Source organism: Narcine bancroftii, chromosome 1 (assembly GCF_036971445.1).
Source record: "Narcine bancroftii isolate sNarBan1 chromosome 1, sNarBan1.hap1, whole genome shotgun sequence".
NCBI lineage: Eukaryota > Metazoa > Chordata > Chondrichthyes > Torpediniformes > Narcinidae > Narcine > Narcine bancroftii.
In genome coordinates, this window is record NC_091469.1 from 64,559,174 (window position 1) to 64,582,400 (window position 23,227).

At 39.1% G+C, this 23,227-nt stretch overlaps 1 long non-coding RNA gene across 3 annotated transcripts in view; it reads left to right on the top strand.

The window, feature by feature from the left end:
* Positions 1 to 6,261: 6,261 nt before the first annotated feature.
* Positions 6,262 to 23,227, top strand: part of LOC138737349 (uncharacterized) — a 51,262-nt gene continuing 34,296 nt past the window's right edge. For 2 of the 3 annotated variants that reach the window (XR_011340875.1, XR_011340910.1), the window contains exons 1-2: positions 6,262 to 6,339; positions 11,612 to 11,686. This is a non-coding gene — a long non-coding RNA (uncharacterized lncRNA). Of the gene's footprint in view, positions 6,481 to 11,611; positions 11,687 to 23,227 lie in introns of all 3 variants that reach the window. The other variant, XR_011340881.1, reaches the window with a different exon arrangement.

Sequence of the window (23,227 nt, forward strand, 5' to 3'; positions counted from 1 at the left end):
ACTACCCTTCAGAGATGGGGAAACCAGTCAGGGGCCACTCGCCTGCCGGATGGGGGTGAAATCCAACATCGAAGTACTCGAGCTGGCAGAGTCCACAAGCATCGAATCCACGCTGCTGAAGACCCATCTGCGCTGGGTGGGTCACGTCTCCAGAATGGAGGATCATCGCCTTCCTGAGATCGTGTTATATGGCGAGCTCTCCACTGGCCACCGAGACAGAGGTGCACCAAAGAAGAGGTACAAGGACTGTTTAAAGAAATCTCTTGGTGCCTGCCACATTGACCATCGCCAGTGGGCTGATATCACCTCCAATCATGCATCTTGGCGCCTCACAGTTTGGCGGGCAGCAATCTCCTTTGAAGAAGACCACAGAGCCCACCTCACTGACAAAAGACAAATGAGGAAAAACCCAACACCCAACCCCAATCAACCAATTTTCCCTTGCAACCGCTGCAACCGTGCCTGCCTGTCCCGCATCGGACTTGTCAGTCACCAACGAGTCTGCAGCAGACGTGGACATACCCCTCCATAAATCTTCGTCTGCGAAGCCAAGCCAAAGAAAAGAAGATAAAGGGTAACAATTCAGATGGCATAATCAGCATTCTTTGAAGTATATGTAAGTATCAACAGCATTGTAGTCAAGTGCACTAATGTAGTAGATTCATATCAAAAACTCATCTTTCCCTCTTATGTTCAATGTCATGAATGAGAAATTAAACTAAGAAGCCATCTGCCTCTCCAGTATCTGTAAAAGGTCAAATTACACCAGCTTATAAGTAGCAAGTTCTCTTCTGGTCTCACTCAGCTGACAGCACTAAAACATTTTATCTGGCCTGATGGACAATTCTATTACAGTATTTGTCTAAGGCAGAGTAGATAGGATGTTTAAAAGTGCTCCAGTCCAGGTTAGATCACTTCCTTTACATTTGTAGATAAAATGATATAAAGAAGGATCGTTAAAAAAACTAACATTCAAAGATAAGTTTCACAGAAAATATAGGGGACCTTTAAAAGGATTAATTCTTTCAAAGATCAGAATAATTAAATGAGGAAGCTCACAAAATATTTTGATTGCCAATATATTTAATATTTGGCTTATCAAGAAGTTACTGAATCAGGCAAAATTTGTATCTGGTTGGCATTTATAAAATAAGATTTATCCAAGTTCTTGAGAATAATAAAATGTATGTATATTTAGTAATGATGCTGATTCATTGCACTGTTTCAGTGGGATCTCAGTAAGGAACTAAACTAATTACATCTCACTTGCAATACATGCACATCAGTGTTAAAAATGGATGGATCTGGATGAAAAAATAAAACTTTTATTGGGAATACCATGATCAGCATTGATATGTGTATCCAGTGAAAGGTAGAAATTTAAACATTTGATTTCACTAGGCCCATGTTATAAACAGTAAATGCCTCACAGGCTTTCATTCAGACAGGCAGGAAATGGATAGATATTATGAGCCAAATGTTTGCAGCTTGTCTATTAATGCAAAACAAAACAGACATTCAAGGCCAGTACATGAGATACGAGTTAGTTCCCTTTTCGTTATGTGTTCAGGCACAGAGTCAGTATCGTCTTCAGAGGTTCATTTGCCTTTTTTTTAAAAAGTCAGAAATATTTAAGGAAAAACAGGTTTAATTCACAAGCCTTGCAGCAATTATCAATGCAGATTTTTCACAAAACCCAAGCTGCACAATGAAGCACTTCAGAAGATGCAACTTAAACCATTCAGAATACATCATAATTTTACCTTGAACCGTCATAATGCAGAAAATGAAAATGCCTTAAAAATAATGTGGAAAGGCTCCATTCAGCGATGTTCAGTGATTCCTGAATTTACTTGGAGATTGGAGGTATATCAATTCTGATTAAAATGAATCAAAATTTATTGTCATGAACATGTCACAAAATATGTGGTTTTGCAACAGCAAAATTGTTCAGTATACTCACAGGCCTAAAAATTGCCTCCTAGCAACAAATCATGGCACAGGAGATATTTTTTCTCCATTCCTAACAGGCCAAATAACAGCCAGATACAGATCCAAACAACAAGAAATTGTCTTTAGGAATGCTTGCTTTTTTGGACACACTTGAGTGTCCTGAAAGCATCAAGATGGTAAATGGCAAAACTGTGCTGCAGATCATCCCAGATGTACTCTGCATGAAGTTGGTAGTTGGCTAACTTTATATACCTCATTCTGATTGGTATGACATGCCTCCTGATAATGTCCTGTAGAGCAGTATGTTTCAGAAACTGATCATTACAGATTGAAATACACTTTCATTTCCTCTATTATGTGCTTTAGCATGAAACACAATCACAATGAATCATTAGTTTTTTTGTAATTGGCCAGTGATTGTCCTTGAGTATCACCTGCTGATGTTTTGTTGCAATCTCTCCGCATGGGGGAAGGGGGAGGGGTGGATGAAGGAGGACAGGGTTAAGTATGGTTGACCAGTTCCGTATTTAGCAATCACTTTCTTCTGCACATCCTATGTTTTGCAGAATGCATGTACACTCACACTATTAAAATCTGGAATATTATCATCTGCACAGCAGGTGATTGGCTCTAGGTTGCCTAGCTGCAGATTCATAAACAAAAGCTAATATGCGTAATTGGCCACATTATCACAAAGAATTATATACTTATGGAAACAATGATTACAGAAGCCTAGATGTCAGTAAACCCTTTTTTTGTGTGTCATACTTTGTACCCTTTTAATCTTATCCTCATCTTTGTGTTAATGTAATTTTTCTCCTGCATTTATTTTGTACTTCATTCAGCCTAATTTTACAGGACATTTCACCCATTTAATCTTTGACCATTTTTAGTGTGCAGAGCATTTTTGGGGGGAGAAAAAGAGACAAATTATGTTATAAATAACGTGGTTCTTGGCCAAAACATACTGCTTCAGATATGGTCTCTAATAATTATCTAAAAGATTTGTTTCAAATGGGCAAAACTGTTGCAAAATACAGTTTTTGTTTAATTGGGCATGAGAATTTTTCATTGTGGATAAAGTCAAAAAGAGAAAAGTAAAAGTAGAGTGGATAAGTAAGTGCAAAAGAGGAAAAGATTGCCAGATTTTAAAAGCACAATTGCTATATGCTGCTGTTCAGAAGGACTTGCGAGTGCTTGTGCTTGAATGACAAAAGTTTGGTTTGCAGGTGCAGCAGGCTATCAAGAAGTTAAATGGAATGTTAGTCTTCATGGCTAGTGGGATTGAATTTAAGAGCAGGGATGTTATGCTGCAACTGTACAAGGTACTGGAGAGGCTGCATCTGGAGTACTGCATGCAGTTCTGGTGTTCTTTCTTGAGGAAGGATGTACTGGCTTTGGAGGCAGTCCAGAGGACTGGGTTAGCCTATGAGGAGAGATTTAGTGGCCTGGAACTGTACTCACTGGAATTTAAAAGAATGTATCAAATTATAAAAGGCATAGATAGGGTAGGAGTAGGTAAGCTGTTCCCATTGGTGGCAGAGACTAGAATTATGGGCCATAGCCACGAGATTCAGGGTAGTGGATTTCGTTCAGAGATGAGGAGGAACTGCTTTTTCCAGAGGGTAGAATTCACTGCCCATTGAAGCTCTGGTGGCTACCTCAGTAAATATATTTAAGATGAGGTTGGACAGATATTTTTCAAAGTAGGGAAAACAAGGGTTATGTTGAAAAGGCTGATGGAGATCAGCCATAATCTCATTGAATGGCAGAGCAGGCTATATGGGCCAGATGGCCGACTCCTGCTCCTATTTCTTATGTTCTATGTTAGTCCAAGAGAGTATCTTTTCACAGTCATTCCATCATCTGAATACAGTTGAGCTTGACTGTTCAAAGTGGTCAATTTAAGTGGCAACTTTTCAAAACATTGCAGCCTATTTGTTATTGTTCTTGACAAAAAGCAGTGACAACTATCTCAGAGTTAAACACAGTTCCTTTTTACAAGAGGCATTCTTCTGGGATCACTTGAATATGCTTGAACTGTGTTAACCTTAGTCCTTTAAATGTGGCAATAGAAAACATCAACTATACCACGAAAGAACAACACATATCTGTTTCCATTCTTATACAGATCAGCAGAAGCCGATACGCACAACCAAGAGAGAGAGCAATATCATCAAATGATTACATCATAACAATAAAAAAAGTCTATCATTCCTTTTGTTATGTGTGATAAACTTGAACTTGAATTTTATGTTTCTGCCAGACAACCTTCCAGCATAAATTTCAACAATAGCTTTGGTCTTAGACCCATCTTTTAATGCTCAGCCCACTCCTGTTCTTGCTACTGACCCACAACTGCAACACCGCATCCAGCTCCAACAGTGTCATCAAGTTTTCAGATGACACGGCAGCTGTTAGCCTCAACAGCAACAACAACAAGTCGCACTACAGAGAAGAGGTTGAAAATCTCAAAATGGTGTGAGAATAACAACCCAAGTCTCAGCATAGATCAGACAAAGGAATTGATTGGGGACTTCAGCACGACCAAGGACAACACCCTCCACTACACAGAAATAGCTCAGTAGTGGAGAGTAGAGAGAACCAAATTCCTTGGAATCAGCTTTAGAAGTGACCTATCCAGAACATGCAACATCTCCTCACTTGTCAGGAAGAGGCAGCAGCGAATGCACCTCCTTAGAAGGTGATGCGGGCAAGGCTACCATTCTATCAACTTTTTTCAGGAGCTCTATCAAGAGTGTCCTGTCCAGCTACATCGCACTGTGGTGGAGAATTCAATCAGAGATCAATCCACAGGCCACAAAGCTGCAGAAGGGATCACTGAGGTCTCCCTCCCCATGCTGCCTAATCAAAGTGATTTACCAGGATCATTTTTTATGAGGACTGAAGACTGTTAGCACCTCACATGCAGCATCTTCCAGCTAATCCTGTCGGGAAAGAGATACAGAAGTATTAGTGCCAGAACCATCAGGCTGAGGAACTGGTTCTTCCAATGGGCAGTGAGACTGCTAAATGACGGGTGAATTGCTGAAATGTCTCCAAGACTCCAATTTTTATTCAAATATTTATTTTAAACGTCTGTATACATGCATCTTGGCGCCTCACAGTTTGGCGGGCAGCAGCCTCCTTTGAAGAAGACCGCAGAGCCCACCTCACTGACAAAAGGCAAAGGAGGAAAAACCCAACACCCAACCCCAACCAACCAATTTTCCCTTGCAACCGCTGCAATCGTGTCTGCCTGTCCCGCATCGGACTGGTCAGCCACAAACGAGCCTGCAGCTGACGTGGACTTTTTACCCCCTCCATAAATCTTCGTCCGCGAAGCCAAGCCAAAGACATGCACTGTACTTGCCTGTTTGAATGCCATGCCTGTATGTTTTGCACTGTGGACCAAAGAACACTGTTTCGTTAGGTTGCACTGGAACAGTCAAATGATAAAGTTGAACTTGATCCAGCAGATGGAGATAGTAGGAAAATACAGCACATGAATGTCCAATAATCTTCTACTTCACAATTATAGAAATTTTCAGCACTGAAATAAACCAATTGAGTCCATTATCTTCATGTTGGCTGGGAAAAAAAATATTTATTCAGGTTCACCTCACTTCCCAGTACCCTGCAGCTGCCTTTGTTCAAATTGCATGTCAAAATTCTTGTGGTGAGCATTTCTGCTTTCCCATTTTTTCAATTTAATAGGTAAGGACGTGAAGGAAGTATATTCTGAGAAAGGAGACAGCAAGCACCCTGAAATATCCAACATACTAATGAGTTCCACTGAGACACAATAAGATGAATATATCCTGGCTCATAAGCAGGATTGTCTCAAAGTCTAGCACGATTTTCCATGGAGAACTATGTTGCCTCTTTGGATTTTTCACAAGCAAAATCTTGGACACACATGGTTTTAACTGTATTTTAGAATTGTTTGCATAAAACTGTAATAGATTAAGCCATGCCTGATGACACTTCCAGGTAGATATTATCATCAACAGTGAAATACTCCTTCTCATAGTTAAAAATATTGACTTTCATATCTCACTTTTGTCATGCTAAAGCCGTTATGCAGGGCAGAAATGTATAGATTTCAGCACCAGGCTATAATTTTCCATTCTGTGAATGACCTTGCACTTACTCAGTTAGTTTCAGACATTAGAACTGAGAGTACTTTCCACAAAGGGGCTTGTGAAACCTATGGGCCACATTCATCTCTTTTCAGTTAGGACATTGTGCATGATGTCACACACAGATTGGTCCCTAAGCAACTATTCTCAAATTCTCTTTGTCCTCTCAAGAAAAACAAGCCTAGCAGTATGGGTGGCAGAAGATGAAGGAAACAAAGCAGCTGCTAAGCTAGCAGCCACTGATGTAAGTAATATTGTGCCTGACCACTTGCACATTGAAATACTCCTCTATTAATGAATGGAGTAAAAGTAGGGAGAGAGTCTTAGACCACATGCCTCCAATAATGATGCCCTGCACTTTTGGAAATAATACTACCCGATAGAAGTGAGTAGTCTTTCTGCTGTTTTCGAAAGCAAACTTCTTGAATTAATTCATGTAATCCTTTAATTGTCTTTTTATGTTCAGTGAAAGCTATGAAATTTGCAATTATTTGTACTCACTAAATTACCTACATCAATAATAGTTCAAAGCATTTTAAATTTTATAGCCTATGATAAACTAGTACCAATTTTGGGTTTTTTTTCCCCCTCTCTGATGACAGGAAAAGTTCCTAGTTCTGATTTGTCATAATTTGTAAATTTAAGCGTGTCTTCTGAAAAAGACCCATTTTGAAAGGACCTATTCATCCACAAGCAACGATGCCAATATACATCCATGTGGAACATTCGCTATGAAATTATCTTATTGGATATTATTTAAAGCCGGGGGGGGGGGAAGATGATGAATAGAAAAACCGCGTACACATATCCATTTCAGTAATTTAGTAGTTAAAATGGGCTCATAGCTGTAACACAATGTCAGCAAGCGTTACATATGATCTAATAGATTTCTAATACCTCTTATCAAACTCAAAGTGATGAGATTATATTTCATAGAGGTCAAGAGAGGTACTGATACTTCATATTTCTTGCACAAACCCTCAACAAGGTTTCAAAAGTAAGGAGTATATCTGTTTCCTAAAACATTTAAATGAGCGTAGTCTAATTGAATCTGATTTGGTCCAGGGGAAATATAATTAGCTATTTCTTCATTACTTATAATTGGATATTTAATAAATCTTTTCCTTACATTAGGTTTCAGAACCCTCTCATTAGCTATGATGAGTGTGCAACTGATTATAAAGAACAGGAGTGTACATGATGTAGTCTCCTAACTATTAAACATACATCACACTTTAATGAAATGTCAATTTCATCATTTGAGATTGTAATTTATTGTACGTATACAGTGTGTTAATGTGTTTGCATTTGTAGTTTTTGCAATACCATTTAATACATACTACAAATGGCCTTTTCCTCAATTATTAATTGTTCAAGAATCTGGCTACCACTGTCAAGGTAAGTATTTATTGCCCTAACATAATTGTCCTTAAAAAGGTGGTGGTAAATTACCTTTTTAAACCACTGAAGTCTTTCTGTTTTTGGTGCTCCTGCAGTGCTGTTAATTTATTCCTTACATTAACCCTATACTTCCAGTTTTAGATATGATGAAAGGCTCCTCAGATTTTTTTTTACCTCTATCACTGACCATCTTCCATTCCAAGAGGAACAAACCCAACCTATCCAGTCTGTTATCATATTTGAAATGTTCCATCCCAGGCAATGTACTGAAGAGCCAGCTCTGCATCCTCTATTACAGCAATCACAATACTGTAGAATACAGTGCTCCATCTATGGCATAACCAATGATTCATGGTGTACCGTAACCTCCTTTTTGCCTTGGCAATGTAAAGTGCTGGGAATACTCTCTTCATTATCACATCTACCCAGGCCGCCACTTCAAGAATCCCAAAACACAAAAATCCGACTATGCCTCAATACATCCTAGAACCCTATCTGTCACCATTTGTGTGCGTCCTACCTTTATTTGTCATCCCAAACTGTATCATAATGCACCATCTGCCAGTGCACATCTTATCAACTGATCAATCTCATCCTCTAATTCCTATTGATAACAGAATAAATTTTCTTGTCATTTATAAAATTACTTATCATTCTTCCTACCTACCTATCCAAATCTTTATTGTAGTGCTGTCCCCATGTACCTACAGCCATTGTCATGCTTGGTAATACAGGTTGATGATTTAACAAATACATTTGAATATGACTAGAACCTCAGAACACTACAGCACAGAAATAGGCCCCTTCAGCTCTTCTAGTCTGTGCTGAACCATCTTTTTTTGCCTAGTCCCACCGACCTGCATCCAATCCATAGCCCTCCATATCTCTCCCATCCAGGTACCTGTCCAAATTCTTCTTTTTTATTACTGTGCATTTTATTGTAGTATCCTGTGCAACTACTGCCTGCTGGCAATTAAGGGGATGATGACCTTGGCGGGAGGGGAGGGGTGTGGGGAATACCGATCAAGGGAGCTGCTTTGTTCTGGATGATATTGAGCTGATGGAGCTTCACAGATCAGTCATATCCAAAACTTATGGGGGTAAAGCCTAAGGCTGTCAGGAGGCATGTTTAATCTCTGACCCACCTTTGCAATTATATATTTATGTAGCAGGTTTTTGTGTTCAGAGTGGGTTCAATTGGTTCAAAGAGAATAAATGCTGGGATGTATTATTAAAAAAACAGTTGTCTTTATTTACACACAGTTGAATTCACAAAAGGGCATGCACTCACAAACATGTATACTGACGAACAAATAAACAAGGGTTAAACTTAAGGAATATATATCTGATTTGTATTGTATTTTACAAGAAATTGATAGTAAAAAAGACTGGGATAAAGATAAGTTGAAATGGGAAAAGGATTTAGGACATAAAATAGCTGAAGAAGCTTGGATGGAAATTTGTCAGAATAGTATTCGGAAATTAATTAACGCTAGACTAGCGATGATTAATTATAATTTTATTCATCAGCTATATTTAACGCCAGAGAAATTTAAAAAATTTGGTCTTAGTAAGTTGGATTCTTGTTTTCGATGTGATCAGACGGCCAATACATTTGCATACTGTTTGGCTTTGTGATCAATTGCAACAGTTTTGGAAAGGTATTCAATTTATTTTTAACAGTTTATATAATATCCATCTTGTATTAGATCCCGATATATTTTTATTAGGGAACATGCAATCATTAATTGATTTAGGTTTAGAGGATTATCAGATTTCCTTTATCTAGTCGTGGCTAAGAAATGTATAGCACTTACTTGGAAAGATAAAAATATATTAACTTTAGATAAGTGGTATTTGGAGATGAAATTTTGTTTGACTATGGAAAGGATATCTTTTTCAATTCAGGTTAAGATGTCTTTTTATAAGTTAAAGTGGACTCCGTTTGCTAATTATATGCATTTAAGTTTGATTTAAATATATGTTTAAGCGTGATATTTTAGTATTGATAAAAAAAAATTTTTGTTGTTAGAATTTTTTTTAGGTTAAGTTTTATCTCTTTTTTTTGTAAGTGGGTTTTTTTTTCCATATATAATATTGTTAATTTTATTAACTCTTCACTCTTTATTTTGTGGGGGGAGGGCTGGACTAATTTTAAGTTAGATTACTAATATTGTGTTACAATTAACGGGGGGGGGGTTATTTTGTGTAGTTTTCTGACGTAATATTGTAATCATACCATTTTAATTTTTTTTTCTTTAAATGTAATTCTCTATTGTATTCATGTTATAAAATTTTAAATAAAGTCTTCAAAAAAAAACAAGGGTTAAACTTCCATAGTATCCACCAACCCACAAGCTGGTATACCATGTAATTAACAAGTACATACACTGCTCAGGATCAGGGATGGGCCCATTGCAGTCATCTCTCCAGAGTTGACCATTGTTTACAGCCTGGAGTTAAACAATGGTCACAACTAACAAATACATACACAGGAATAATACACAAATAACTACGCATTAGGTGCAAATAAATCACTGCTAAACATTCTCAACTCCCAAATGGGAATGCAGGAGTTAAACGCACAGTAGCCATCAACCCACTCTATTTCCAGTAGTTACAGCACACTAATAAACTGTAAATTAATTTCAATTTACAAGTGTAGGTAAATCACAGGATTCTGTTGACACCATGGTTAGTGAAAAAAAATACACTAATGCTGGAAAAAACTCAGCAGATCAAACAATGCCTTTATGTAGCAAAGAAAAAGATGTATCACCAACGTTTCGGGCTTGAGCCCTTCATCGAGGTGTGGTGGAACATGAAAGATGATTGAACAAAATAGGGAAAGGGGGAGGGGGTGCTAGTGAGGATGGAAGATGATAGGTGGAGGGGGAGGACTGCAGAAAGGGGAGCAGGAGGAGTCTAGGCAGAGAGAAAAAGGAATTAGGAACTGGAATAACTTCTAAAGGGGGGGAAAGGGGGAAAAAAGCAAGGTGATTAGTGGAATGCAATAAACTCAATGTTCATGCCCTGGGGTTGGAGGGTTCCCAGACAAAAAAAATGAGGTGTTGTTCTTCCAATCTGCGGGTGGGCAGGGTGGGGTCGTGTGAAAGGCCATGGACAGACATGTAAGTTTGAGATTGTGACTCAGAATTGAAATGATTTGCTACAGGGAGGTCGCTTTTGTTGTAGATGGAGAGGAGGTGCTGGGCGAAGCGATCTTCTAATCTGCGACCGGTCTCTCTGATGTAGAGAAGGCCACAGTGGGTGCACCGGATGCAGTAAATGAGTTCTTTGGAGGTACAGGTGAAGTGTTGCTTCACCTGAAAGATCTGTTTAGGACCTCGGACTGTGGTAAGAGAGGAGGTATGGATGCAGGTATTACACCTCCTATGACCACAGTGGAAGGTGCTGGGGGGGAGTGGTTGATGGGGGGGGTGATGGATGGGGAGGGAAGAGTGCCCCCGGCACCTTATCAATATATAGTATATCCAGCATCATCTATGGCTTGGGATCCAGGACATTGGGATCCATGGCACCCATAACCTGCAGCCTGGAGTTCGGCGATGGTCCATACAGCAGCAAAAACAGAAAGAAAGCAAGACGCCACATGCTAGGCTTTTTCAATGCAGGGCCCAACCACATAACCCGCAAAGACCAAACGTGCATTGGCCTCACCCGTGGGCAGATCTAACCATTGATTGGCACCTGGAGGACGAATCACACCTCAGCTGTAAGGGCCATTCACACATCAGCCTCACCTGTGGGCAGATCTAATTAGCGGGTAAGGTCTCTTCTGAGCTCAGGCTCGCTGGAAAGGTCACATGACCCCCCCCCCCCCCCCATTACACTGGTTCATTTGATCTCCAGAATGGTGTAGGTGAGGGATTTATTAATGATAATTCACAAATAGCCATCCATTGTCCAGAAGCAGAAAGACCATTCTACCAACAATATACAATTTAAAGGGATAATCTTTTATTGACAGCTTTTCTTGTGACTGATTGAAAGGAGATTTGGCTGTTGGAAGTAACATTGTTGATATTTGGAGAATATGTTTTAGGACTCAAGGCAGATATTTAGACTTCAACCAAACTGTTGCTGTTCATTAGAGTCTTCGAAAGACCAAGAAGAGGGTAATAGGGGAAGAAAAGGAGAAGAATATGTCCTATCCACCACAATTTTTTGTGAGTAGTTCTCCTATGTGTACTTCCATGCAATATTCTGTTACGAGAGTTTGTTTCTTCATGTACTGTTTATTCTGATTAGTTATATTTTGTAGCACAACAGTAGCTGCAGAGCAGGACAGGAAACCCATCTACCAGTGCAATGAAATTGACAAATAACCATGAATCTTAATTCTTCTAAGTTTTTCCAGTTGAGAGTCAAGGGCCTCAGTAACATTTGCAATTAATGCACTAGACAAAGCTTCTAACCCTGGAGAGCAGAACTAATTTCATTCTCATTTCATAGCAATCTGCAGGCAGCTGTAGTCTTGCTAACAGTGCAGAGAGTCTTGCCTGCAAGCCACTTCACTTTAATGGTGCCATCTAAAACTCCAACCATTCAGGAACCACAAAAACCTTAGCTACCCGCATGCAGGGCCAGATTAATCAAGTGCAAGGCCTGTGGCATATGCTATAATGGCCAATTCCTCCCCCCTCCCCCCCCGCCCCCACCACCCTGATCTTAAATTTTAAAAAACACATAAATATTAAAACATATGGTAAAAAAACATTAAAAGAGAGAAGGCGAACCTAAATTCAGAGGAGAGAGATGAACTGAAAGAGATCAAACATTTAAAATGGAGCCAACAGCCTTGGACATTTTATGAATGGATACAAACTTACGTGGGTGTTAGTGAATTGAGGACATAGGTCTTCCAGGCCTGGCTTTGAGGCGACTCGGAGAAAGTCTGCCATGGTCCATTCTAAACACGGGATGGCAGCGTAAAAAACCGTGAGGTGTTTTTTTTTCCAGAATGATGGAGTGAGGCAGTGCGCGTGCGTTTTAAGTTCATCAGGCATCAGGCAGATAAATTGTTTTCCCTTGGGGGTGGGGGGGGGGGATTGCATAATTTTTAGCTGCTTCAAAACAAGTGAGGGTAGAGAAAGAGAGAGAGAGATAATTAGAATGCGACTCATCCAATTCAATTGTATTTTTATTTTGCAAGTTTTGATTTGTGTGGAATCTCAATGATTTTTATTTTGAGTCAACACTGATAAACATTTTTACTCACCCAACCTTGCCAACCTCATTTATTACCTCTTAAAAATAATTGAACTTATTCTTAACAAAATTATGCCAGCTTTCTCAGATCACTATACATCCTTGATGAAAGATAATATAATAATTTTCGCTACCACTCCTTTAAGCTTTCATATTTCCCACCAATCCCCCCCCAAACCCAGCCATTGTATAGTATTACTTGCTTTAATATACCCTACACCATCACATTCATCCACTGATATAACATGTACGTGGAGCATTGTGGTATCTCATAGCTCCAGTAAGCAGCCTTGTCAATATGACTTGTCACATGCAATTTTGATGGGTTGACATAAAAATGGAGAGGAGTAACATTTGATTCAGCAATGATTTTCCAGGGAAGGGGGTTTGAAGGATGATTTTACGTCCATATATAGGCTGGTCTATACAAATAGCCTCTTCATCGCCATCTTAATAGCTCAGAAAATCAATTAGTTCATGGGGCAATAACAAATAACAATTTTTTAGAAATTAAAAATAAGAGCCAATAACTCTTATACCCCTTGAGCCGATAAATTTTATGATTGTTCCTTCAGGATTATTCAGTTGCTTATTTCCAAATGACGGTTTGAGCTTGAGAGAACTGAACAAAATTCCAACGCACAACTGAAAGCGAATCCTACAACACTTCATCATCGCCCCACTGACATAAGCATAAGACTTCATTAGTCACTTCTCTGAAAGACAAAAGGATTACTGTGGGAATGGTGGATAGGGTTTGAGGAGACCGCCATCTTCTGCATCTAAATCTTCTCATCTTATTGAGAAACACAGTCTTAGGCATCACAAATTGTGCAGCGGCTTTGAGATAATACACTCCCATAGTCTGGGTTAATAACCCCGATTAAAGGTGACAATTGGCTAAAATCACTAACCTTAACACAAACTATGGAACTGTGGAATCTCTTAGCCACTGCACAACAAATGAAAATGAAAATGTTTGAGTTAAACACCCAGTCAGTTGTTCATAATTCATAGTACATAAAGTAATAGAGCAAGTCATCAAGCATTTAGCGGGGGCCCCATGAAAATGCTGGGCCCGTAGCATATGCTACTTTTGCTACTATGTTAATCTGGCACTGCTTGAATATCCAAAACATTGTGACGGTAAATGCCAACATTCAGCGGGAGCAAATAATTCCGTTATCTCCTGACACTCCATCCTATCATCTCTCTGAGCCAGTCCATGAGGCCAAAAGTTAACTCTTAATTGACAAAGACTATAATTGGGCCTCCTGGCTTGACCACTCCAAAGTCACTCATGCTCTTAGAACAAGAGCTATACTTTCACTCACGATCTGATTAAACATTGGTGTCTTTGATGGAGAGCTGGCTAGAGAGGCAAATGGCGGACCGCCATCAGAGGGGTGGAGAACAAAATAACTATCCATAAAATGTTCGTGCAGTGTTTTGACAGAAATGTATTATTTTTTTTAAATATCCCTGTAGTTAGTTATAACAACAAAAGCATTTTTCTTAAGCCCATCTTACATGTATCCACATACCTACAAGGCTAAAACTCTATGCAAATTTACTTTTTAAACCTTCTAATGTGCCCAGTCAGAGCCACCACCCCCTGCTCAGCACCACCACTGCTGCCGCAACCCTGAGCATACAAGGAACACATGCCTGTTTCTGCTATGCTTCATACACTCAGTGCATTGGGTGGGGGCTGACACCATGAGCTATCACATTGGGTGACACTAACCCTAGTGACACCATGGAGGGATCCTTGTACTTCTCACTTGTTTCATTCCCCACAGACTGTCATTAATGCAGGCTCAGGCCTTGTGAGTAGTTCTGTTGTGGTGTAGAAAGGGAGGAAGAAGAGATCAGACTTCATGTTTTCATAATCAGCAAGATATGATCCCACCTTCCCTCTGCTGTTGATCATCTCACAATTACAGACATACATCTCTTTTAATCAACAGTCCAATAGGTTATTATGTTTGCTGAGTTGCCATTTCAGGGAAGTGACAATGCTTCCATGAAACACAAATCTACATTTGTGGTCCTGATACAAAAATCAAGAGGAGTGGAATGTCAGCTCTAAGCTGTGGGGAGATTTTCTCATCATTTTCAAGATCACAACTAGTTTAAATAAGGAGAACTGAGGAATCAACCATGGGAATGGGACTGATAGAATTGCCTTACTCTGAGCTGGAATTTTCTCGGTGGTGAACCCTTCTCCTCTGCACCAATATTGTGAATCTAAGATGCTATGGTCCATTGTTCACCCCTGTTCACCTTTAGTATCTGATTTCCAATGTCTTTACTAGTTATAATACTTTTGACTTAGTTCTCATATAGTGGCCACAGAATGGATGGGAGATGCCTGCTGACGTGTAGATGGCCTTGCTGAAGAAGCTTAAGCAGCTTTGAATGGGGAAGACCCCATTAAGGTTGCACATTCAATGGACTACTGGCAATGGTCACGATACGATGACAAATGCTAGCATCTTGACAGAGAACTGCAGATTTTTGCTTCATGGAAAGATTGTTCTATCCCCACCACCACCTCAACATTGGAATGGCATCTCCACAAATATAGATTGGCGGTATACTGATACGCTGCAAGCCTCTTTGAAGTTTGATACCCATGGTCTTGATAGTTTCTGGGCTTTAAGTAATGCAAGCTGATTTGGATGATAGTATCCCATAAATCTGAACACCTTGCTGAAGTGATACGCCAATGACATATATGACTGTACAGATCCATTATGTAAATGTACAAGTTGCAACAAAACTCGTGCTGTCTGAATCAGGCCACAAGGGCACTATTAATTATCTGTTTTCAGTTTCAGGAGCCATCCAATTTAATCCTCTGTGTATTTTAAGAAATATTTTGCCGGACAGACACTTGTATTTTAGTTTCTAAGGTAGAGTGTGTCACATTTGTGAAGTTAATAAAACATTAAACACAAGTTTATCAGGTAAACTTCTTAGTGTCTTTATTCTCCTGTTTCCTTTGTTCTCCTGCTTGTGCTCTTATCTCTCCCTCTCATACCACGTGACTTCCGGTACATCTCATACATATTCATTATCATGGCAGAGTGGTTCTACCTTCCTTTGCATGTCAGCAATGCTAAAGCTTAATCCTCAGTAATACAGCGAATAAACACATTTAATATATCAGCCCACTGTTAATCTTAAATGAAAACAAGGATATGCTCATTCCGTATTTTTTTAAAATTTCTTTCATGCATTTATTAGATCTAGTCAGCTTTTTTTTTAGTCCAGTGGTTCTCAACCTTTTTCTTTCCACTCACCTACCACTTTAAGTATTCCCTATGCCATAGGTCCTCTGTGATTAGTAAGGGATTGCTTAAGGTGGTAGGTGGGTGGAAAGAAAAAGTTTGGAAACCACTGTTTTAATTGTACCTAACTGACTCGCTATGTGCACGGTTTCATAATCCAAAGGAAATGGGCCAATGACAATTTTTCTCAAGCAAAATATTACACAAAAAATTGGGTCGAGAGCAGTGATTCTCAACCCTCCCTTCCCACTCATATACCACCTTAGCCAATCCCTTATTAATCACAGAGCACCGATGGCATAGGGATTACTTAAAGTGGTATGTGACTGGAAAGATAAAGGTTGAAATCCACTGTTTTTGTCTCTTCCAAAGTTAGATATTCTTCATATTTTCAATATGCTTTTCAAACTACTGAAACATGATTGCTTTTTGTAGACTATAACTATTTTTTATTTATGGAATAAATTGCTTGAAATTGACAAGGACTTAGTGTATATCAAATCTTTTAACTTTGCAAAGCATGGTGATGCACCATCAATTACCACAAAAAGGATGAGGTTGTGAAACCACAGGATTTTATTGACTATAGACTGGAGTCTCATCAACTGATCGTGGGAGAATGAATGGGGGCCATGCAAGGGGTTGTGGGTAGGATCAATCTTGGGAGGCATGTTCAGCCAGCCAGTAGTAGCCAATTACAACATTACTGTGATTCACCACACATGGAATTTTATTAGCCTACGCATCCGAGAACAAACTTTCAATAGTTATTTTTCAGCGCATCTTATTGTGGTATTGAGTGGAAGGTGGAGAATACACATTAGACTTTTACATGTCCTCTTCCAGTTAAGTGCACACTCTGAGGTTAGCTTTTGAATCATGAATAATAAGGGCCTTTATCCTCTGAATAATTTATGTTAAGTGAAGGTGTAGGAGTACAGCAAATTTAAATCAAAGCAATTCTCTCCACCCACAATATTTATAATGGCTCGAAATTAGCAGGCCTTAGAGTAATCATCTGTCTTTCAGATTTTTACATTGTTTTGATTTAATACAATCTGATAATTTACACATAGATACATTTTAAAATATCAGTTTGCTTATTAATTGCTACAATTTATCTATGCATTGTAAGGAAGCTTACTGTGTAATGCTTCTAGAATCACAGGAAGATTTAAAATGGTGCTCCAAGCTGATCTTTACCTTTAAAGTTTAGTGCCTTCCACATCTTGATAAAATACCCCTCATTCTACATCATTCATTCCACCGAGGAAAAGTCTATTTTCTGCTCAAGCATCCTCACAATCTGGACCTCTTATAAGAAGAATCAGATTTATCACCATGGCTGTAATTATGAGGAGTTTCCTAAAATTCATCTACTAATGGGAATCCAAGGATTGAGGGATATTTCCTCCTGTGATCTTCACTGAATATCTATTAAAATCCTTCACCAAAAGCTTACAATTTTTTTTATTTTTGTTGTAAACTTATACTAAATGTAGGCACAGTGTTACATTCACATTTGTTTTTACTCTACATCAACACCATCCATGAAAAAGTCACAAGCATCACTGGACTATTCGCGGACGACTGTTTGGTATACTGTCCAATTAAGTCAGCTGATGACAAGGGTGCTCTCCAGAAAAGATCTTGCCGAGGCAGAAGACCAGGGCAAGTTCGACAAGGTTATCGAGATGCTCGATGAACACTGTTCACCAAAGCAAAATGAAACGGTCGAGACTTACATGTTTCACTCACGCATGCAGCGCGATACTTTTTTAACTGACTTGAAATTGAAAGCAAGAACATGCAATTCTGGATTGCTGCAACATTCAATTATCCGTGATCAAATTGTGTTTGGGATTATTGATAAGATGTCGAACAGAATGGAAAGCGTTTGCAGTGGAGACATAAAAGCAAACTGACAAGTCAGCAAGAAGCTTAGAGCCAGTGGCACAACATGACACAGTGAGACTCCGGGATTCCAACACTTGGGACAAAAAGGCCACTGGTCTGGAGGAAGTAAATCCAAGATCCGACACTGACAGAACAGAGGAGGGTCAAATACTGAGGAGGAATTGAAAGAGCCTGCTGAAAATGCAAGAGACACTGCAGGAACAGACAAAAGCATAAAATCCAGCCTGCACAGCCACAGAGGAAACACCACCAGTGCTAGACAGTGGAGGACCAGCAGATCCACATGTGTTATAAAAGCACCTGACCGACTGAATCGCTAAAAGAACGGCACATTTAAAAAGTTTGTTTTGCTGATGTTGTGTTTACTTTTGTGTTGAACTTTAAATTGAAATGAATACTGCATTAGTGTGTCATGTTGTTAGATTAAACATCTCTAGGAAAGGGGATGAATGATATAGTTCTAGTGACTACTTCTGACCACTAGAGGGAGTCAAAGACTAGCTGATTGCAGCTTCGACTGGATTCAAGATGGATGCTTCTGCACGGTGTGAGTTCTTCAGCTAATAAAGTCTAGTGCTTTTGAAGAACCAAAGTTTCTTTATTACAATAAAAAGAGACATCACAGGATCCTTTTGACATTTGATCTGATAAGCATAGAGTGTGTGTGCTGGAATTCAGAATGGTGAGCCTGGCAGATGAGATTAGCCCATAACTTTCCACAGATGCAAACTGAATCTTTCCATCATTTTCTGTTTTCTAGCATATCCTCAATGTTTTGCTGATAATTTTTCCCATTATCTTATTTTCACAACAGTACTGATTCACATTTTCATCGGTCACTCAAGACATAATCTCAAGCAACCAGAAAATTGCATTATCATCTACGGATCCCCATAAGTACTGGGTACCAGGGGTTTTTCTGTACTTAGCTTCATGTACACTGCACACTCAACGGTCAGGGAAGGAACTTCTTACTTTACAGATGCTCATGGATCAAGTGGTGGGGTGGGGTGGGGGAGAGGTTTTGATCAGCCTGTTTGCTTTCCAAGAAATTTGACATCTATGCTTGCAGAGGTCTCAAAGAATTATTGAGGATCCCTACGATCCATCACACAGTATATTTGACCTATTGCCATCAGGAAGGAGGTACGAAATCAGATTGTCAGGATGGAAATAGTTTCTTCCTGCAGGCTGTGAGATTGATGAACAAAATCCTGAAATCTTACTTCTTCATTATAAATGAAAATGAGTAAATTATTCTGAAATACAGTACAGACCATTTCAGCCCTTGAGTCCGCGGCGCCCATTTACCCACTTAATCTACACCCCCGGTATATTTTTAAGTGGTGGAAGGAACAAGATGTCTTTGGCTTGGCTTCGCGGACGATGATTTATGGAGGGGGTAATGTTCACGTCATCTGCAGGCTCGTTTGTGGCTGACAAGTCCGATGCGGGACAGGCAGACACGGTTGCAGGGGAAAATTGGTTGGTTGGGGTTGGGTGTTGGGTTTTTCCTCCTTTGTCTTTTGTCAGTGAGATGAGGAAGATATAGATCTTCACTAATTATCCAAATGTAATTGCCTTTGATAAGGTGGTACAGTACAGGGCACTGCTTCTGATGAAGATTCTCTCACAGTGCTGTTAAGTGGAGAGTTGACTTACACCGTGCTACGGTGTCACTACTGTTGCTGAACAATTCCCTTGGACCTAGGTTCAATCCTGATGCTGGCTATACAGAGATTGCCAAGTCTTCCCATGACACAGTGAGCTTCCAGCTGGTGCTCCAATTTCCTCCCACATCCCAAATATTGCCTACTGTGAATGGTCCCTCGTGTATGTAGGTGGCAAGTTAATCAGTGATAGTTGATGGGTATATTTGAAAGAAATAAGTTACTGGGAAATAAATGGTCCTGAGGGGGATGCTCTGGTGGCTGGCATGGGCTCAATGAGTGAATGTCCTTCTATACTATATGAAATGTAAAATTTATGTTCTAGGACAGTGGTTCTCAACCTTTTTCTTTCCACTCATATGCCACTTTAAATAATTCCTATGCCAGCAGTGCTCCGTGATTAGTAAGGGAGTGCTTAAGTGGGATGTGAGTGGGAAGGAAAGGTTAAGAATCACTGCTCTAGACCCAGTTGTTACTGAAATATTTTGCTTGAGAAAAATTGTCATTGGCCCATTTCCTTTGGAGTTATGAAATCATTCACAGAATGAGTCAGTTAGGTACAATTAAAACAATGGTTTTCAAACTCTTTCTTTCCACCACTTTAAGCAAAGAGCACCTATGGCATAGGGAATATTTAAAGTGGTATATGAGTGGAAAGAAAAAGGTTGAGAACCATCATTCTAGGACTTTGACACAGTGATAATAAAAGAACAAAAAACAGTGTGCTGGAGGAATTCAGCAAGTTGAGCTGTAATAATGGAAGGAAATGGAATTGTCAACATTTCAGGTCCGATCAACACAGATTGGGGAGAGGGGAAAAAGGAGTCAGTAGGTGATTGATGGATGAAAGAAGGGTGATAGACAATGCATAAATAGAGAAATGAGGGGGTGGAGTGAGAAAACAGTGCCATATTATTAACAAGTTCCAGCCAAGAAGACAGAAGAGATTAAAAAAAAGGTGTGCATACAGGTGGAGCGAGATGAGCCAAGGGAGGGTGATGGTGGGGACAGCTGATGGATGGTGATAAATAGCAATCAGTGCTGGAATCTGATTAGTAAAAAATGTCATAAAGGTGGTAGATGGAATTAGAACTAACCATATAGAGAGATACAGCCTGGAAACAGAGCCTTAGGCCCATTCCTTTATTTCCATTGATATAAAATTGTACACCATTTTGAATTAATATTGCACTTTCAACAAAGGTAAACATCCCAAAGTGCCTGACCTATATTAAAAATAGAGACACTGCAACAAAAATTAGAAGAAGGCTGACCAAAGCAGGAGTTGATTTTAAATCATGATATTAAAGAAGGAAAGGGAGGTGACAATTCTAAGGAGAAAATTCCACAGAGTTTACCAAATTATGGCCAACTGTTATGAAACATAGCCAATGAGGAATGGACTGAGACCAGAAATAAAGGTTGGATTAGATGAGAGCAAGGTAATAGAAAGAAGGGGCAATGATAGAAATTAACAAGTCAACCTATTGGGTGTTTTGGAGCCAAAGTATTTGAGCAACAATGGGATTGATGTGTAAAAGTTACTTGGAAAGAGTAGAAGATGGGCTGCAAAATGTAATTCATGTTTAAGCCACATGGAGAATAAAAGACAAGATGGGAGATGCGTATTGATGATGGTTTCAGTTTCCAATCGTCAAGGTGGAGATCGGTCATTTTATAGGATTGGAAGAAAGCAATCATTTGAGTCGTCAGTACTGGTTTGGATACTTGGTTTGGAGCTGAACAATGGGCATCTTGTAGATACAAGTAAATGTCATAAATATTTTTGTCAGTTGTGCTAAATTATTTTACTCTCAACTTGATAGATTTCACAGTGAGAATTAGTTTCTTCAGGGAAATTAGGGTATCTCAAGTCAAGCAGCCCTCCAGGACAGTCTCAACATTACAGAGCTCTGTCCTTGGCATTGTTCTACATTTAAAATGTATGAAGAATTGAACCAACATGCCACCTTTATCAGGAATCTACCATATGCATGATTATTTGATTGGCTTCCTGTGCTGTAGAATTCTATGCATGTAATTTATTCCTTTGGCATTATTGGACAGAAGTTAATATCACAGTTCCATTTGTGGTATTAGATATAATTCCCTGGATGAGTGCAGCGCCAACACTTTAGAAGCTCAGTGCAATCCAGGACAAAGCATCATGTTGGATTAGCACCTCATCAACTATGAAAAAACATTCATTCTCTTTACTGCCTACATTTCTTGTCCACTATGTATAACATACACTGCTTCAGCAGAAAATCCCAAGACCTCGTTTTTTACATCCAAGGAGCTTGGCAAATACATAGGATCAGCATCACCAGCAGATTCCTCTAAAGTAACATGCCATCTTTGGGTCATTACTGGAATTCTGGGATTCCTTATCGAACGGCACAATGATAGTACCTTTATCAGAATAGTCCCAGATGCTCTCAGCATTGCCTTTTGGGGATAATAAGGGATTAAGCACTGCATCCTGGCCTTGATATGTAGTGATTGATCCTGTAGGAAGATGTGCAATAGAATTCTGGGCCTTTTTGAATATATACATGTCAAATGTGGATGATGAAAAGTTTATACAAGAAAGATTCCTCAATTTGACAGGAGCACTTCAGAATACTTTAATAGCTGGGGATTTCAATTTTTGTCTAGATCCAGTTTTAGATAGATCAACTAGAACAGTAACAACAGCAAAGGCAGTGAAAGTCGCTTTGACACTAATGAAGGACTTGAATTTAATAGACATATGGAGAAGAATTCACCCAAGAGAGAGATTATTCTTTCTGCTTCTTGTTGAAATGTTTGATTAATATTTGGTATAAGGTAAAAGACCAAATTGGAATGAGGAGTGCTGTCCTGCCTAACATGCCTTTGATACAAAATCGACTTATTCCATGTTCAATGGATTATCAACTTTTAAGTATTTGGTCTTGGAAAGAAATTAGATTGTTAAAAAGGAAGGAATTTAATATCATTTGAACAATGAATTTAGAAAGGGTAATAGGCATTAAATTCCCACAAAACCCAATGTTATTTTTATTAGGTAATATTTAAGGGATAAGACCAAAATTGAATAATCTGTATATCAATTTGTAAAGATTGCCTTGGCAGGAGCAAGAAAATATAGAGCAGTAACGTAGAAATTGGACACCCATTTAGGTCAGGAGCAATGGAACAGAGAAATGCATAGCTGTATTCCTCTTGAGAAAATTACTTATCATCTAAGAAATAAATATGATGTACTTTTGAAAATTTTGCGCCTGTATTTACAAATTTAAAGAATTAATTTATAGATGTTTTCCCTAAATTTCCGCTAAATTACTGTCTTGAGGACATAAAGTGCCGAATGGCTCAAAACGTCTTGCAACTAAACGAAGGCAAATTTGAGATAATCCTATTTGACCCACCCCCCAACTCCACCAAAAATATCTCCAATAGTTTTGGTAACTTATCCACCCTCATCAAACCACACGTCAAATCCCTTGGTGTGATATTTGATTCCACTTTCAAGTTTAACAAACAAATCAATGCAGTGGTAAAAGTTAGCTTTTTCCAGCTCACCACTAACGCCAAAACCAAATAATTCCTGTCACTGAAAGACCTCAAGAAA